Raw genomic sequence first — 19,614 nt, 5'->3', positions numbered from 1 at the left:
GTGTGTGTGTGTGTGTGTGTGTGTGTGTGTGTGTGTGTGTGTGTGTGTGTACTCTCCAAGTGATTGATGACGGTCTGCTTCGGGAGCCGATCCATCAGACCCATAGACAGTTCAGACAGGCCCCCATGCAGAGGACTGAATTCCCACTGACCACCCTGTGAGAGGAGGGACGCATCACTGACAGGAAATGACCTCAGCAGTGTCACCTTGTCAATTACTGTCACATCCATTATGAGGGACCTTTATGACATGACATCAGATCTCCAGTCATAATAACAGATGCACTTCAGCCAGAATTGTTGCTGGCTGCATCGCTGTTGAGACAGATAGCCGAACTTGCAGGACAATGGATCTTGCTCAGTGAAGTAACCAACAATTATATGTCATATAAGAATACAACAAACTAACATGTGTTTGTGTTTGACAGGAATGAGGTGATCGTTTATAATTTGGCATAATCAGTGGTAGCATCAAATTTAAAGCACATACGCAATGCATGGTTCTACTTTAAATGAGAGTTTGTAACAATGGCATGAGATGCACTCACACAGTATCTAAATCAGTCCAGAACTGCAGCTCCATCTATCCCCTTTGTACATATTATTACAATTACAGTTATTCAGTAAGTTCGGATGCTCTCCCAGAGCCACTGGGAGTAAATGGGACTGGTTATAGAGCCAAATTAATCTTTTTATGATCAATGGATCAATAAGGACAACAAAGTGTCAAACAAAAACCAGATTGCTGCTACATCCAGAAAATAACATTCTAAAATCCAACAATAGTTTGATAGCTGCTCTTTATATTATGTCATCTGCAAAGCAGGTTTTGGTGGGTGCAGACCACATCTTTTATTGTTCAACTGTGATTTGAAGAGTGAGGAAAGGAGTTTCAGATTTCTGGGCACCTTCTTGGCTGTAGGGGTGGCTCTTCTTGCTGAAGATACAAGAGTGAACTGTGGGCATTATGGAGAATTGGATAGAGATAGGTAGCTGACAGAACCTAAAATCACAGCATGGAGAGTAGTGGTGATGTGGATGGAGATCAGCTCAGAGAGAGCAGTTTCAGGTACGGTCAGTGTTACAGACTGCACGTATCGCATAACTCAATTTTTTTTTTTAGTTTGATACAGCTGGTCACATGTATATTTCATTGAATGATTCTGTCCTTTTCTGACAGAAGGAGGGAAGATGATCCATTGTCCCAGCATTATTCTTCCAGTTATATCCAGTGGGATTGCTCTCATCACTTCCCTGTATTTTCATCTCTTCCTTTCCCTCACTAATTCCAAGCATCACTCAACTTCTGTAGCTCCTCCCATCATTCCTTCCTTTTCCTTTTCAACAAAACTCCTGGTCAGTGACCCCCCACCCCATGTGTAGCTGTTATTACTGCAAGGGACCTACTGTGCAGAAACAGCGCCCACCCTCCCTTTCAGCATCCCTTCCCTCTAATTGGATCAGCTTCAGATGCCGTCACAAACCGTGCTGACAGGTCTGAATAGGAAATTACAGAGGGTATGTGCCCCCCACCCCCCACCCCATCTGCCCCAACCCTCATAGCCCCACTGAGAATGTCCCCATGCGAGAGACATCATGCCAGTCAGGAGCCAGCCGATCACTTCCATATGCGCCTGGTCTGCAGATTGTCCATCATGGCGAGGTCAACCCCGCGCACATGTCCCCGCTTTTCTCCATCTTTTGGTATGGTGTGGTTGTGACATGTCCACAGGAACCCTCTCCCCCTGTGTTGCTACAAGGTTCAGTGGAAATGAGGCAGCCCCAGAAGGTTCTCAGGTGCCTCACACAGGCCAACGGCCAGAGCCATCCTCCCTGGTGTTTGGGTTTCATTACTAGGATTATCAGGTATGTAGTGGATATTAACCAATGGAAACCTTATCTGCCACCCTCATTCTCAATCTGTGGCTCCATGGTAGGCCTATAGCAAGCCATAGGATCTCCTTCTCTTGCTAGAGCACTCATATTCTTAGAGCAAACATTGGGCCTTTCCTCTTGATCCCTTTCAACACCCCACACAACACATAATCACCAGGGTCCCCACCCTGTATGAAAACAGAAATGCACTCTGGCAGTGGGGGATCCCTGCTTGTCTGGAAGGTACTACACTTCATTTGAAAGGAGCACTGCATCTTGGGCTGGAACGTGTGAAGATTATCGGAGGAGACGGAGGAAATTCTCAGCCTGGTATTTTTGGCAGGGCTCCTGCACGGTGACCTTTCTGACACAGTGTAGAGGGATGCGGCCGCAGTCTCAGAGTGCTTCCTGGCACTCTCTGGATTCCGATGGAACAGAAATGGAAAAGATGAAAGTGAAAATGTATCTTCTCAAGGTCCATGGGACCTTATGCTCCAGGATTTAAAATACCCTGCGCAATGAACCCAAACCTCTGGCTTTCTTCCTCTCAAGCATCCCACTTTCCATTGAAGTGCATAAGCAAGCAAACTTGTTCATGAATTTGGGGAAGAACTGAACGACGTGTCCTCAGCCTTTCATGCTGCCATCTTCGGGCAGAAGAGGCTGAGATTCCTGTCTTACATCATAGTGGCTAAGTGTTCAGAAATGGCTACATGTGTTCTGAGGGAAAGGATGGACAAGAGCATTTTAAAATTGAAATCAGCAAACGTATGTTGCTTGGCACATATTCCAAGATACCATTTCAAATGTCAGAGTTATCAAGAAATCAAGCAAAACTTTCTAAATAAGATATTCATGAGCTACAATTACCATCACGTTTCAATCAACAAACAATTTTATTACATCTCAAATTAGGGTAAATTAAAGATATACATTTCTAATGCAAAATGAGCGATAAATACCACTGCCATTGTCTTTTCAGCACATGATCTTGTACCAAGATCCATTTATGAAGTGTCTTGATTTACAAAAATGTCCATTGCCAAGATATACTTTCCTAGCCAGTAGAATCTAAAAAGATCTCAATAACATAGTCACAAACATATTATGCAAATTAATTTACTTTTTGAGGCATGAACCATTGTTTCACACTGCTTACAAAGCACGTGGAGGGGTTTCCAAATCACTGGAAAAGATTCCATCAGAAAGCCAGTCACAGGTCTTTAACCCTTGACTCCTCCACAGTCCAGGTATCTGGCAGCAGACTCTACAGTGAGGAGATCGCTCATCTGGATGCCGATCACGGTGCTATAACGTCCCTCAATCCAGCAAAGGATTAGGTTTCACAGGAACTCATTAGTGAGAACCCTGTACTGCCAAGAAGTAAAGTAGTTGGGCTTGATGCTGAAGCCAAAAGGGACCTTAATGGAAAACATCCACATTATGCCAGAACACTCAGCAATGCTAATTGGCCTGTTTTGAAACCATTATCTTGTGCAATGCTGCAAGTAAGATGGTATAGAGAGAGAGCAAGAGGTCACAACAGGAACATGGACATCGCTGTCTGACAGAGACGAGGAGTCGTAAATGTCTTTCACAAATACACAGTGACGTACAGATTCAGAGTGGATGGTGGAATAGGGAGGCGGCAAGAAAGGGAGAATGAGCAGCCGCAAAAATTATAGTAAAGGGTAATGGATGACAGAATGTCTTCTGTACACAAACCTGTGGAGCAGCCCACGAGCTCGCCAATAAGTATTTAAACATCAGTCTCTATGCTCTCATACCATTTAGCATTTTGAAAGATTTGTAAGTAAACATGGCAGGTTGAAACGAGTGTCTTGGGAATAATAAAAGCTTACAGGGAAATGCACATGGCCCAAGCGAGGCCGTGTAAATGAATCCAGCACATAATCCCCTCAGCGTTTCAAAATGCAATAATGACGCGGCGAGGGCAGAGAGCAGAGGCCTGGGAGGTATGGCGGCACGGCCAAGTCCATGAAGATCATGACTGCTCGCGTGATGTCATTCTCCTGCGTCCTGTCACCTTGTGAAACCTCATGGGCCAGGAAACCTGCATGAGTCTTCTGCTATACAACAAGCCGCAGCTCCTTAACCGTGTCTACGAGCCGAGCTCCTCTCCCCAGGTGTGCGGCAGAAGGACTGAGGAATCCACGTCTTCATCTGGTTCTTATCCTGCTATTAGCCATTAGTGTTGGACCGACGCCCCAACACTTATTCTGTGATCTGCTGCTAATCCAGCTCCAAAGCACAGACCATATGGACTGAAGGGGCAAATCCTTGCTGTGTGTGTGCTCTACAGAATAATGAGTGTGTGGACAGGCCTGCACAGTACGGCACTTACGTCACTACATACAACAGGTATGAGACAAGGACGTCTCAAGCAGTCCAGGAGATCAGCAACATGATCGAGACTTTACTCAATCACCTCTCTGATCTCATCATACTTTAAGAGAACATCTCTGAAGTTTGATGTTTCCCAAATTCAAAATGCCACTCTGAGTAAAGTGAGTTAAAGTGAGGGAAACACGGGGCCATATAATTCAGAATGAAAGGAAGAGAGTACAGAGGGTTATAATAAACCAATCAGACTGAAGTATAACTGTATTGGCCTTGTAGTCCCTACAGCAAAAGAAGAGGAATAAATGTTAAATGTTAAATGACAGTTAGTGCTGGAACTGATAGAGCCATCTGACAGCCTTTTGGACAGAGGAACTCACATCTGCTGTTCATTTGTATCATGACAAGGTCCATGCTATATTTACTCTGACCTACTAAAATCACTGCCTCAGTTCTATTTCATTTTGCTGAAATGACTTTTGAGATCTAGTGCAATGGTAGGATGTAAATGAAAAGGAACAATGCGGACATGCTAAAAATCCAAAACTGCTGATTTACTGGACACAGAACCTAGACGACTGAGGGACGTTCAGAATCTCATTTATGAAGCGAATGCACAGGTCACTTCATAAACGCAGAATCACCTTGACACAAAATTAGGAGCATAGTATTTTCAAAATACTGATGCTATGAATGAGATCAAACAGAATTCACTCACTCAACAACAGGATGGAGCAGTAATTGCTCATAAAAATGAATGAGTGAGTGAATGAAGTAAGTAAATGAATAATGAAAAATGTGTGTGCATTTCCATGTGTAGTAGTTAATCAAAACACAAGCAAACACATGCATGTGTGTTTACATTGTCACATTTACTCAGCAGTAGCCAAGGTTTCCTTGTTTTGTGGATGTGTCTGTGTGCATTAGCTGAAGCAGTGTTGACTGCCCTGCACCACTGCAGTGCGTCACAAGGCTTCCGTGACCTCAGTGGGTTTGGCAGCTGCAGCCATGTGCCGCGAGGAGCCACTTCACACAGGCTTTAACCTAAGCTGGAGCCACAAGAAGGGGACCCGGCACCAGCTCAGCCGCGGACAGTAATTGAGTTAGCATCCCAGTAATGGCCTGCTGTTTGCCACCGCACCGTTGCCAGGCACACAGTCTGCACTACAACAACGCTAGTATGGAAAAAAAGGGGGGAGGGGCCTTTTATCTGTCCCTTTGGAAAGTCAAGACCATCAGCCAATCAACACATTCTGACCATGATCATGCAATAATTACATGAATATGCATTAAAGCACATGTTAATCTAAATGCTACTGAAATATCAGCTGTTTTGTATATGATTACAGTTTTACAGTATTGCAGTTCGAGAATGACACTGACTTTCCTACAATGATTAACCATACTTTGACTATACATCCTCCAACACCTTAAACACAAAACTCATTTCCGTGCCACACTCATACCTAGGGCACCTAAGTCAGCAACGTCAGGGCCAAAAAAACTTTTTTCTCTCATATCGTCTATTTTATACGTAATGAACCTGTCCTCATTTATCTGTTTAGTCCCTTTACATTTACACATTCTTGCTTCCTACATTTAGTATGTGGTTCCCAGTCCTGGCCAAAGACATGATCTGCATCTGTAACTAATTTCCTTGTCTTTCTCTCTTTGGTCTTCATCTTCATTCTCACATATGAGGCATACGCAATGGCTTCTGGAAGTTTCCAAACACTTAAGCACTTCTAAGCTCTTTTTTATTTACTATGTCATGCCTTTGTTTCCAATGTGACAATGTGATACTTCCCATAATCCCTCTATGCTTACAAGGTACTGATGAAATTAATGTTTTAGCTCCTTGCCAAAGAGCAGAGGCCCACTACAAGAACAATCAGGAGGTCCCTTGAGGTCCCTAACATTTTTGTATGCTCAACAGAACACACTTGGAGATGAGTGCCTGTTCAAACAAGTAAAGCCATAAACATTATTGCAAAGTGTTGCAAAGTAGTGGAAAAAATTGGTGTCCCTCACCAGAGGATCTGAGTTTAGGGACTGAATCTGTCCCACCCAAAAAATAGGTTCCATATTTCAGTATAACATCTAATTTCAGGGTGGGTTTTAAGGGAAGACTGTGTACTTGCATGTGTCTGTTACACAAGCGAGTGCGTACACAGCAGTGCCACTTGCATTAGCTGTCATATTTTCCCCTTCTCGGAGAAAACAACTCTTTTTGTGTGGGGCAGCAGAGGTAGGAGCAGAGTGTACCTTTTCAACAGGAGTTTGTCTGGTGCCACACTCCCAAACCATGATGCTACCATCACTACCTGGCAGTTCAACCGTATCTCCTCAGAGCTCATTTTCCCAGCATGCCCTGGTGAGTGCGTGCCACCAGGCTCGTGGCTGAAGACAAAAGCTGATTAAGTTTGAGCAAGCATGGGACTGCTGTTATGACCGAGGGAGAACCGAGAGAACCGAGGGTAGACAACTGGATCAGTCCAGCGGTACCCCTCTTTTCATTGGGTCTGCTGGGGTGAACACGTCTGACTAAAGCCTGGTCCTAGCAGACACTTGGCTTGGCTGCCCGTGGATGTAGAGCTTTGAGGAATTGGCAGTTTGCTCCACCACGGGACCTGGGGAGCAGAACTGAAATCCAGAGGCTGGCCAGTTCTTTCCACCGCCACACGTCAAGAAAGAGGACATGAAGAACCAATTGATCAGCAGAGGAACCGAACCACACAGAGCCGCATTGTTCTCCAAGCCGGTCTGTCATGAAGTCAAAGTCTGAGTGAAAGGAGCTTGGTGTCACTGAAGATTATTTGCTTCTGATGCCTTCTAGAAGATCTCTAGACTGTAAAGTTTTGGCAGAACCACTGAGTACTTATAAGGATATGAAACAAACAGGTGGCTTCCCATTTACACCAGCAGTCTCTCTCTCCCGGCCTCTTGCAGCACATGAGCCACACCTGCTGTAAAGCTGATCCATACCTGCTCCACACATGCTCCACACCTTGCTGTAAAGGTGACCATCACCTGCTCCACACATGATCCACACCTGCTGTAAAGGTGATCATCACCTGCTCCACACATGATCCACACCTGCTGTAAAGGTTATCATCACCTGCTCCACACATGAGCTGCTGTAAAGTGATCTGGGATTTTCTTTGTCAATAACTAGGCATTACATTTGCATACACTGTTATCCTGAGCACCTTATATATTTGTCAGTATGGCAGTATGCCCTTGGCAATGCTGATTGGTTACAGATTAGCAAGATGTGGATCAATGGACCTTGATAAACTGCATCTGGTAATGCAAATGGTGCTGACAAAAACCCTTTGATTATGATGTGCACACATACATGAATGTTAAATGACAAGCTAAATATACCATACCATAGGAGGATTCGGAGGCTATGCATTGATTAGAACAAAAGAAGTACAGTATTAGCACCATTCAACTATACAGTCATTTCTGGCCTTATAGGGTCAACATGTACAATCAAGACAAGACTAGAAAAAAAAGTCTTAGTTAGAAGCTGGACTGGCTAAACTGATTTGGCAGGCCAATAAAAATCAAGAAATGCCTTGAAAAAAAACATGCTAGTAATGGTCAGTGCCTCTCTCCCTCTCCCTCTCACACACACACACACACACACACACAAACACACACACACACACACACACACACACACACACACACACACACACACACACACACACACTGTTAGCAGGAATGACAACCTGCTAATGGCAACCACTATGTTACCATTACTACAAAAATCACCACTTCTGTGTTGGCAGTGTTTTACATTTTATAAAATGGATCATGACAAGTGGACTTTCAGAGGAGGCTCATGGAAATGTCCATATGTACACATCAGCACCGGACGTTTGAGTGGGTAAGCTGACCAGCAAGTGGAAAGTTCATTGTCAGACGCTGGTACATACAGAATACGTGGGTGGATAGTTCGATCCAGACATCACGTAAAGATCTAGACATCGCATATAGACCCAGACATCACATATAGATCTTTCCAGATGCTACCAGCCTAATGCATATGGTGTGCAGTCCAGGACTGTGGGGTTCTGGGAATGACTCCAAATCCTAAGTTTCTCATGCCTTAGTTCTCACACCTGGCAATAAAAGATGAACAATAGGATGGTGACATAGGCATTAGCTCGTATAGTGATGTAGGCCATATTCAGGAAGAAGCTATACAGGATGTTGATATGACAGATAGGATGGTGATTTAAGCCTTAAACAGGATGACGTTATAAGTGATACAGGAGGGTGATGTAGGCAAAAGCATGCTGACGTAGGTGACAGGATGGTGACGTATGTGATAGGACGGTGACGTAGGCGTTAGTGATGTAGGCGACTGACCATTATGGATGGATGGTGACGTAGAGTGGAAGTTTTGTTGCATCTATTCACACAAGGTGGATCACATACACCACAAAATGATTTCTGACACACCACCTTTAAAAAAAACACACACAATGGCTCCAGTGAGCTGGGTGCATGAACCGTTGGCATCGCCATCATTCCTGCTTTTCAGTGTAACTCCCAGACGAACACACCGCAGTTCTTCACGACCACAGCAGGGTGGGACTGAACAGACGAGGAGCATTTGGACTGTTGCTCCCAGGAAGTGTCAGGACGACTTTAACTGTCTATTTGAAATGTACCACAGCCCATCAATGATTCACATCCTTTAGAGGAGCCATCAGTTTTCACAGACTTCATTTGGTTGATTGTGAACATAAGTAGCCTCATTTGGAACAATCCCGGGGGGGGGGGGGGGGGTGTTTGAAAACAGATGGCAAAGAGTTCCCCTCATGAGTACTTTGAAAACGCCCCTCTAGCGGCTCGTCTTGGAAGCGTAGTGTGAACACTAAGTGCTGGTGGTCAGCTCTGCTCCGACGCACTGGCGCTGGTACCGACTGCAGCTCTGGCAGACCCTCCTGGCCCAATCACAGCCTACGCTGGACGGGGCACTGAGCTCGCGGCTAACCCGGCCTCCCCTCTCCTGGAGCCACAACAGCCTTTCGTAGGGCGCTGGAAATGCAGCCACTCCCCGAGAATGCAGCAAAAACCCACCCCACTGTCCCAGCCAGCTGCGGGAAGAGTACATGCTTTGCGGGACATTTTTGAGAGCCGTGTGAGACACGTTGAGCAGGTCAAGCAAGACTTATCGCATCATGATTGTCATCAAAAGCACGAAGCTGTATAATTTCTAGAGAAAGCTGTATGATTTTCATTAAATCTGTTTTGGAACAGAACATGAAGGTTCTGGGATATATGTTGTCCTGGTTTTTTCATGTTCCCAGCATGTTCTATGTCTGCACATGTGTTTTGTTTGGTACAGGACCAGTGGCACAGATCTTAATGTGAACATTCCCTATGCTCAGTACACAGTGATGCTGCACATCAGCACATCTGCTGGATGAACACACTAACCAAGTCACTTTCACCAGCCAAAGAGTTTCTTCTTCAATTGCATTAATATGAAAGTGAAACCATTACCAGGCTAGATGATTGTTCATAGCTTAAACTGAACATGCATTAACTTTAAAGTTTTCCAATAACTATAACTTCAACAGTTTATTTTTGTGCAATTTTTACATAAATCCCTGAATTACATACAAATTTTAAAACTAACCTGCTAAAGAAAACAGGAAAAACTTTACAGCTAAAAAATACAGTACTTTTTATTGTGTACAAACTTTTTTTTTATTTTTTAGGAAACTGTATACCGCAGTGCTGAAATGAAGCCTATGCATCTGCACAAATGCAAAGTAAAATTATGTACATTTTATTCTATACATTTTGCAAATGTAGATGAAGTATGTACAGTTAAATATATGCATGTGTTTACTATATTGAATATGTCAATGTAAGTGAATGCACACAACCTTCAGCATGTGCTTAAAGTCTTTGCAAGTCTATTCTTCATGGTGGTGGGCCACACGCTACAAGAGTGTTGGAGAGAAACAGGAGTAGAGAACAAGAGAGAAAGAGAGAGAGAGAGAGTTAGAGAGAGAGAGAGAGAGAGAGAGAGAGAGAGAGAGAGATTAACCCACAGTGGCAAAAATGATGATGGATAAATCAAAGCCAAGACCTCAACCAGTCCTGAGTGTCCAAACCCAGTTGTAATGTGCCATACCCACGACTCCTGTGTTCTTATGAGAGGTTGCAGAAAGCTGTCAGGGCCAAGAAGATGGGACTGCTGGGGTCAAAGCTTCAGCAGCACAGGGTCGCTGGGCTGTGGCGGCTGGCTGGTCCCAGGAGAGAGGTCCTACCATGGGAGATCAGAAGGGGGCGGCCCGGCCAAAACCACACCACTGCTGGCTGTTTTTCATAGCAAACGAGGACTGGGCATAGTAACCACACAGGCTGTTACTCTGGAATGGAGAGAGGAAGGAACGAGAAAGAGAAAGAGAAACACATTATTTCGGAGAAATATAACACAGCTCACACTGAGGTCAGTGCCAACATACTTGTCATCTCAGTGGAAAAGAGATTTGGTAGATGACCAAGCAAGAAGTTATGGACAGACGGTGGCTGAGTAGTGCAAGCACCTGTCTCAACGTGATATTGGATCGATAAAAACTCGCGTTACAGAATGGGTTTCCATGACTGGGTTTCCAGGATGGCTCATATGGTTTCCATACTAATGCTCAGTGGAGCACCTCCTCCATCCCTCTTTCCACAGGTGAAGTTGAGCCAAGCTTATGTACAGTCAGAAGAGCATTTAAAAGCTTTAAACAGTCTCCACCCAGCCAATGGTTTCCATCCTTCTATTCCTATTTAGGTCTTACTTAAACAGTGAATACTGCAGGAACAAAGATCCACAAACTGAACTGGCCTGGCCTCAAATATGTCACGTATAATACATCAATAATATTTGCAGTGGGACTTTGCTATTTGGCACGTTGTATCACCACATATAGATACACTCTGTGGCTTTACAAGAGATGTTGTCTACATGATACACACCATAAGGATTCTGATTTCTACAGAGCTTCCTCACTTCTTCCGAATGAGGGACTGTGGACGAGTTATCGTTCTTCACCCAGCGTGTTTACTTCTGTGTGGTGAAGCATGACTTCTTACTCATTTTCTCCTGCCCGCCATTTCAACATTCAGGATGAAAGAGAGGGGAGATCTGCTTCGTCACGCTCCAAGACGAGAGAAATCAAACAAACCAGCGGATGCACGCTTATCTAAACTACCTAAACTACCGCCGCCTGTTTCTCAGACGCTGGGAGCATGGTGTAAAGCACACAACCAGAAGTGTTAGGACATGGGCTTCAAATCTTCCACTGACCCTCAATTTAGATAATATTTATGCCAACTGTATTGTATAGGTGGCTTTTTGCAAAACCACTAATAAATACTGAACAGAGAGGTCAGTCGTCTGAGAGCAAATGCGTTCACACTTGAGCAAGCTCACAAGCAGTCCTTAACTTGCATGTCTATGACGTGTGTGTGTGTGGGGTGAAGGCACAGAAAGTGGATGTAAAAACAGGCAACGTTACTGACCTGGCAATGGAAGATAAAAAGGTACATACAGTTTGAAATCCCAGTGGTACAATTCTGTACTGTATTTCTCTTGCTTTTAAAACTCTCCCATTTCTCTTTCTCCATTTCACTTTTTTCTTTCTGTCACACACAAATACACAGACTACACAGAGCTCCACAAGGGAGCTCTTAACAGGTAAAATGGCTTCATGTTGCCCAGTAAACAGTGTACTGTAACATACAGCCATAAAACCTCAGCAACGTACATCTTGGCTCCACATGTGAGCTCACCCACAGATCCTACACTGCACATGTCTCATTTCACGCTCACAGTGTGAATCCATCCGGAACTTCTGCTTCTATACAATGACACTCCGTGACATATTAATGTGTACAGTTTCAGCTGTTTTCCACAGCCTACTCCCGAAAAGGCTTTCGGAGAATGAGGATTATGGAAATTTGATACACAAAACTGGATACTGTCCTCTAATCCTTTATGTTAGATTAGTTATGAAGTCTCAGAATTATTTGCCATTCTTTTTGTCCTTCTGGGTTTGCATTGCTGAGAACAAGTAGAAATTATATAATTTGAAGCAAGTTAATGACGCAGATCAGACATGTTGGAGTTCAGGCATGCATGTCCATACAGCTCTAATCTCCAAATACATGCTTGATAAATTTGACATAAAAACCAAAGAGGTAACAAAACCATACATAAACAGTTAACACAAACAAACCTTCATAACCTATATATATTAGTGTACTATGCAGCATAGTATACTAACCGGTCTATGGCGTTTTGTAATAAGAGCAAGAACCTAACATTTAAAGAGTTCAAGATACAGTAAAATGTATCTAGTGTAGCCCCAGGACATCTCCCCTCTAACGAGGAGGCCATTTCTATTGGGCTGTGATGATGAGTGGCAGTAGCAAATAGCTACTTGACAAATCAGGTACAAGCAGCCTTGTGCCATTTAGCCGTAAGTATGACATGCATTATTATTAGTATTTGTTATGTTTTACATGAGCAAATGCTTACTGAAAATACAAAAAAAAATGTTTACTGGCCATTTATGAAGCATAATGGTGTTGTGCAGAGGCAGACATGTTAGCAAACCTTGGAGGAAATTAACGTAAACCTACTGATGACACCTCACCACAGCAGGAACCATTGAAGGGCCTTTGTCAAACTCAATTTAAACTCACTGGGTTTATTGACAACAGGAGCTTAGTGCTGCACTTAAGTTGGTTCAGAACCCAATCAAACCCTCATGATTGTGAGGCACTACAATGGACAAATGAAAAAATATATGGCTGGCCTTGTAGGTTGGCATGCTCTTAGGGTGGTTGTATTGATGTGGATGGCATCTCAGAGGGTTCAGTAGACACCAAGGCGCTGGTTCGGGCTTCCTCCACCTTCCCACAGTAATGGAACACCATCAGAGATGTTAGCAGTGCCAATAGCCAGTTCTCATTAACCACCATGCATATGTTAGGAGGCCAATTCTGAATGGATCCCAACGGTCCACTGCACTCTACCACAGTGTTTGTCACATAAAACCACTCGTTTAGCTGTAGAGTTTCCACCAAAATGAAATCATCACCATTTCATGGGAGCAAAGTACCATTGGCTAGACTCTTGTCATCCTATTCTATTTCTCGTTCTCCTTAAAGCTCTACATGCTTGAAACATTGGCTTGGAGGAGATACATACACATATTCACACTTTTTTACAAAGGTGATTTCAGATGATTTTGCATGATGAAGTTGCTCAATCCAATTAGAACTATTCACCTTTATGTGTGTGTGTGATTCAGATGCAACAAGCCACTAGGAAAGGTGACATGAGCCTCAAATAGTGGCTGATATTGCATTACTGCTTCACAGCCTTTCACATGGCCTGACAGAGCCAGCCATTACAATTCCCTTTGACGTCTGACACGACCCGCGCGGTGATAGATGCCGCAGTTGATGATGCTATTGGTCCAACTCTCATGCTACAACAATCAGGGCCCTGAGAGATATATTCAACACTCATCAACTGCTGGAGGAAGACTGAAAAAAAAACAGAAGAAATGCATTAGAATCCCAGGTTGAAGCACATCCCAAGGCATAGCTCTTAGTGTTGGAGATGGTACAACTGTGGTTTGGCCAGAAACAAGCTGGCCTATGTGGTACATCAGAGCCTGCTAAGCTTGGGGTTCTGGATGCTAAGTGCTTCTTAATGAAGTGTACTTATCCTGGCTAACCCAAACAAATCAAAGAAGACAGTGCTTTTCTGCAAGGTCTCACACCAGGCAAGCTGCAACAGCAAGATAGCATGATGGCTCCAACCACACTGAACCAGGCAATAAGCCAGTGCTTCGTAACTGGTGAAACCAACCAGGTGCTGGGAATCATTCAGAGGTTGGAAACCTTCCAAATGTGACATTGGTGGTGTTTGAAGGTCACCACAAGGGACATCCACCTCAGTGTGGTTAAATGGTGCAAACTCAGTCAGCCACCATCAATGACCAAGTTCAACCCCACAGTGGTGCTGAACCACACTGAGGGGGGGGGGTCAGTTAATTCCCTTCTTTAGCAAATCAGCGATTTGCTGAGTGCAATGTGATAGCAAAGAAGTCCAGAAAATCGACTGAGACATGAAGTGCAGCAGCTTCTAGCCCATGTAGAGGGGTGGTGCTGTAGGTGGGGAAACAATTGTTCTTTCATTTTATTTTAAAGCTGATTTGGTTTTGCTCTTTGATTATAGTCCAGAGGTGCAGACTGGGAGCGAGAAGCCTGTGAGGTGCCTCCTACACCTGCCTTCTGTTCTTTGATCCGGTAAGTTCAATAAGTTCTTCCAGCACAGCACTTTGGCCAGTCGACAGTAACAAAGATGAGCACCCACCTTCTGCCTTTCCCTCTGATTCATTCCTCACTTCCTGTGATTCACAGACTTACAGAGTCTCAGGTAATGAAACACCAGTGTTGGTGGGAAGGTATAATACATTACATTGTTTCTTATTTCCAACCACCAGTGAAAAAACAATGATATACAGCCACTATTTTCTTCATTATTTCATTCATGAAAATCCCCATCCCTAAACTACAACGTCCTATAAGATGCTACGCATTTCATTCAAGAACTACCCCACCTCAAAAACATCAGTGCCATTGTCGGGCGAGTTACACAGAGAAGCAAAAACCACAAAAGTGAGTCCTGCTTGCTCCTTACCAGGTAAAACTCCAGCAGACACAACAGGACAAGACAATGGAGTGCTTGTTTGGCAGCAACGTGACACTCTTGTTCCGGGGCAGGAAGTTCATGTTGATTTTGAAATGAAGAATCAAAACCCGCAAACGGGCGAAGAAATGGGGAAGCGCTCACCTGGCTCCGTGATGTCTCGCCGATGCTGACACATGATGGATGTGCTGTAGGGGCATGTTTAATTGCATATTACCATAAGTGTGTATTAAATGTACATCCAGCTACTCAACACTGCGCAGGTCCAAACCAGAACCCTAGCAATACATGTCATTTTCTTCATTTATGTTGTACTGAAGGGAGTGTGATTTAAGGTATTGAGCATTAGGGATTTTAAGACAGGCCTGCTCATTCCTGGCTGTTTCCTGTGTTTGGTATGTTTTAGTGCTTTCTCCTCTTGTCTTTCCCTGACTGTAGTATGCTGGGATCAGTACTGAGTTGGGAACTGGTGATAGGAATGTGTACGTTTTGCCTGCCTTCCAGTGTACCAAATCCAACTACTTAATTTCGTATGAAACTGGTTATTCTACTGTCAGAAAGGCCATTGATCTTTCTTTCTCTCTCTCTCTCTCTCTCTCTCTCCCTATCTCTCTCTCTCTCTCTCTCTCTCTCTCTCTCTCTCTCTCTCTCTCTCTCTCTCTCTCTCTCTCTCTCTCTCTCTCTTTCTCTCTACTCATGACCCCTCTAATTTAAATACTGTTCCCCTTGTATGTGTCCTAACCCATAGCGCCACCATGCTCACCCCTGCCCCTGCCCCTGCCTTTATGAGCCCAGATCATGCCAACCACATACAGTTTATGCTGGCACTAGGGAGAGTCCAGCTCTTAGCACACCTCCCCTGTGTGTTCACCATTAAGACTCCTGGGCTTTTATTATGAGTCTATTGCTGTTGGGCTGGAGGGTCACAGCTAAGCTTGCTCTATGTATGTTACTTTAAGTACTTTAAGTTCAATTTATTTATTAAACTTGGCACTGTTAAATATTTAACCTGTTAACAGCAAACTAAGTCACCCCTGAAAGATGAAAGTATAGATTAGCAATTTCCTGAAATAAATCAGTTTCAGGAATCTTATTTTGTTTTAAGAAATGTCAGTCTCTCATGTTTCTTTGCAGGTCGCTTGTTTTTATATATTCCTCTGCCTCTGTAAAACGTTTTGTTTTGTTTTGTTTTGTTTTGTTTTTTAGCAGGTGCCAGTTGTGCAATGTGGCGGTGTTGAATTACACTGCAAACATCAGACAGACTCAGCTGAGATTACGCTGAGCTCACGCTCCAGTCAATGTGTAACCAGCACATCCAGCATTCCATCACCACATATATCCTGCAGCCCCTCCAGTAATTACACGACAATAAAACAACGTTATCACATACATATGAGCAAATTTATACGACCTGCTGTGTACACAGTACCTACCCATGTTGCACTTAGCGTCTCAGATAAAAGCCCCATAAAATGTCCTGGATATCAATGATGAAATACTTAATGATAAGCCAAACAGAAGTAAGAACACACACAATTATTAACGAAACAGTTCCAATAAGGACGTGTTGCAGCTGGAACAGCAGTGCGGTTAAAGGTACGGTCAGGGGATCTTCTGGGGTGGGAACCCAATGGGTACGAGGTCGGTGACGGGGTGGGTACGGGGTGGGAACAGGAGGGTACGAGTGGGTATTCTGAGGGTACAGGGTGGATATGGGAGCACCGGGGTCAGCAGAGAGAACACTGGGTGTTAGAGAAGCCCTTGAGAGTCATTCAGTTCCAGGATGGGACGAGGGTGTTTGTGCTTGCGTGTGTTTTAGCAGGGTTGTGAAGTGACTGTTTAGTTCAAATGTTTGCAGAATGTGCCTGTTAGTTGTACCCAAGCAACATATGGATCTCCCATCCAGTAGCGGAGCTAGACTTTTTTTCAAGGGGTGGCCAAAGGGTGACCAAGGCTTTATCAGAGGGGTCCATATACAAATGATGAACGAAGGGAAATACATATTCAGGTTTGCCAAGATCGCTTGGGAAGAGATTTGATCTTGGGCGAGTGTAAGTTGTCAACGGCGGGGGGTGGCGAGTGTAAAATGGACACAAATTAAGTATTATGTCGCGATCGACCGATCGCCAGTGGTTAAAATGACCGTTTCCGCACCCCCTATGGCTCCGCCACTGCTCCCATCACATTGCCATTAACACGTGATAGAGCTCTGGCGAGTGGCTTAATCATGTGTTCCTTTAATTTTTAGACTCTGGTTATGCTGTAATCTCTGCTCAGAGTCAGGACTTGATGCAGAATCATGATGCTTATCTGAAATCACCATATCCATGGTAACTATCACCAGGGTAACTATCAGTGGGATCACAATAAACAAGGTCTCTCACACACGTTAACCAGCTATAACCTTGTCCTATATTAACTGCTACTACAACTAATAGTGCTTGCATGGCTAACATTTAGTAAGTGTTCTAAAAGAAAAAGCTTTAAGAGGTCAAGAGCCTAATTTAATAACACAGGGCATCTTAAAGACTGGTCTAAACAGGTCTGGTTTTTAAAAAAAGCCTTCCACATCCTCCTCGTCTGCCAGAACAGAGCTCAATCTCATCAGCCCACTGATTTGGCTCTGACCTCCTACCAGTCAGTGAAAACAGAGCATCGTTATCAGCCCAAGAGAGATGATGTCATCTCATCATAGAGGCTGGTTGATTTTTATAGTTGTTTGCTTTGTATGACTGCTCCAGTAGTGAATTTTACACGTTTAAACCAAGGAACACACACAGATAAGAGTCATCACGTCCTGATCTATGACACCGTTGTTTAAGTGTTTATAGGAGAAATGTGATATGTGGGAAAATGAAGGGAGAAGGTATAGACTTTTAGAAAAGGCATAACCGTTTTCTAACACACACACACACACACACACACACACACACACACATAACACACACACACACACACACACAAATGCACACAGACACACACACACCTTTCTAAATCTCTCTTTCATACACATCTCTCTTCCGTCCACATACACACACATATACACACACTCAATTCTGGCTGGTGTAAATCACGTGAAATATGCTTTAGCTTTAACAAGAGGGCCAAAACCCAGGGCAGTTTCACTAGGACCTACCTCCAAACTTCCCTCTTAAAATCAGGAACAAGGAAATTACAGTGAAGTTACACTGTAACCGCATGAAAGCTAAGCAAGGCCACACTCCAAACACACCAGAACAAGCAACCTGCTCACCGTGCCACAAACAACAGCCACAAAGCCCACAGATCTGTTTCACACGATGCCTTTAAACCTGTCCGCTTCATAAAATATCAGTGCCACAGTCTGGTGGTCAACAGTTAGGTCTGACATGCATCAGAAATGGGATCAAAGGTAGGACATGGTGGAAAGATCAAATCCAGTAAGAAAGATGGTGAAGTGGTTTAGTTTGCTGGGGTGAGGGATATAGTCCATGGATGAGTCACACCGTTAATGCAGACTATACGTCAGCAAGTCTGGCTGTGTTCACACTAGGTAGGTACTAATTAACCAGAATGGTGGTGGAGGGAAAGAGCATGTATGAGACCCTCTTATGTACAGCAGCTACTGCTTCATTATGATTTACACATTTCTGTGTACACACACACACACACACACACACACACACACACACACACACAAATGCACACACTGCTCTTTCCCTATCTCTCTCCCTCTCTCAGAAACACACACACACACACACACGCACATACACACACACACACACACACACACACACACACACACTCCTCTTTCCATATCTCTCTCCCTCTCTCAGAAACACACACACACCCACACACTCAGCTGCACTGAGGTGTGTCGTTTCCTCCCACCTCTGGCAGAAGCTTTAATTATTCCCAGCTACTCGTTCTCTCATTCAGTCTCTTGCTGTCAACACACACACACACACACACACACACACACACACACACACACACACACACACACACACACCAGCTGCGCAACCTCAGCCTCTGAAAGTTCAAAGCTCACTTTTTGAGGTCATATGTTGCATCAGTGCGCATTCTGACAGCACTTTTGCAGCTAACCTCAAAATTAACCTTTAACTCCTGCTTCTCCCCAGAAGCCCACGAACATCAGGCCAAATCATCATCCATGACCATTCTGACATTTCCGAAAAGATTTCTGAAAGCCCTTATTGGGTTCTCATTTTCTATAACTTTCCAACGTTCCTTTATATTCAACCTACCTGATTTCCCTCCCTTTGAAATGGCAGGTGAAAAATAACTATAAAAATGTATCAGCGTATTGGTTAAATTGGTTAAAAATGTATCAGCTTATTGGTTAAATTGACAAAGGCATTATAAAATAAATGATAATATATTGCATAACGCACTTTGTTGACCTAATTTTCATGTTTACATGTGAAAATAACAGTGGGACAATAACAAATGAGGTGGAGTGGGTTGGTGTTTTACCTGCTCAATCAGCATCTTTCCAGCAAAACGTACGAGTTGGAAAGGTATCTTGCTTTAGTTTCAAAACTTACCAAGATTTGATCAAAGTTCTTTTTACAGTAATAAAGGCACTGGAAGTCATCACAAAGACAATCAGGGCGATTTTAGCGGGGA

The 19,614-nt window shown here is 43.8% G+C and overlaps 1 long non-coding RNA gene across 1 annotated transcript in view; it reads right to left on the bottom strand.

The window, feature by feature from the left end:
- Window positions 1-9,968: 9,968 nt before the first annotated feature.
- The window catches only part of LOC143488981 (uncharacterized), a 38,656-nt gene continuing 29,010 nt past the window's right edge, over window positions 9,969-19,614 (bottom strand). The window contains exons 2-3 of the long non-coding RNA XR_013124602.1: window positions 10,402-10,639; window positions 9,969-10,207 (exon numbers count right to left, since the gene is read on the bottom strand). This is a non-coding gene — a long non-coding RNA (uncharacterized LOC143488981). The remainder of the gene's footprint in view (window positions 10,208-10,401; window positions 10,640-19,614) is intronic.

Source organism: Brachyhypopomus gauderio, unplaced genomic scaffold (genome assembly GCF_052324685.1).
Source record: "Brachyhypopomus gauderio isolate BG-103 unplaced genomic scaffold, BGAUD_0.2 sc57, whole genome shotgun sequence".
Lineage (NCBI taxonomy): Eukaryota > Metazoa > Chordata > Actinopteri > Gymnotiformes > Hypopomidae > Brachyhypopomus > Brachyhypopomus gauderio.
This window is presented reverse-complemented; position numbering and strand designations above follow the sequence as displayed.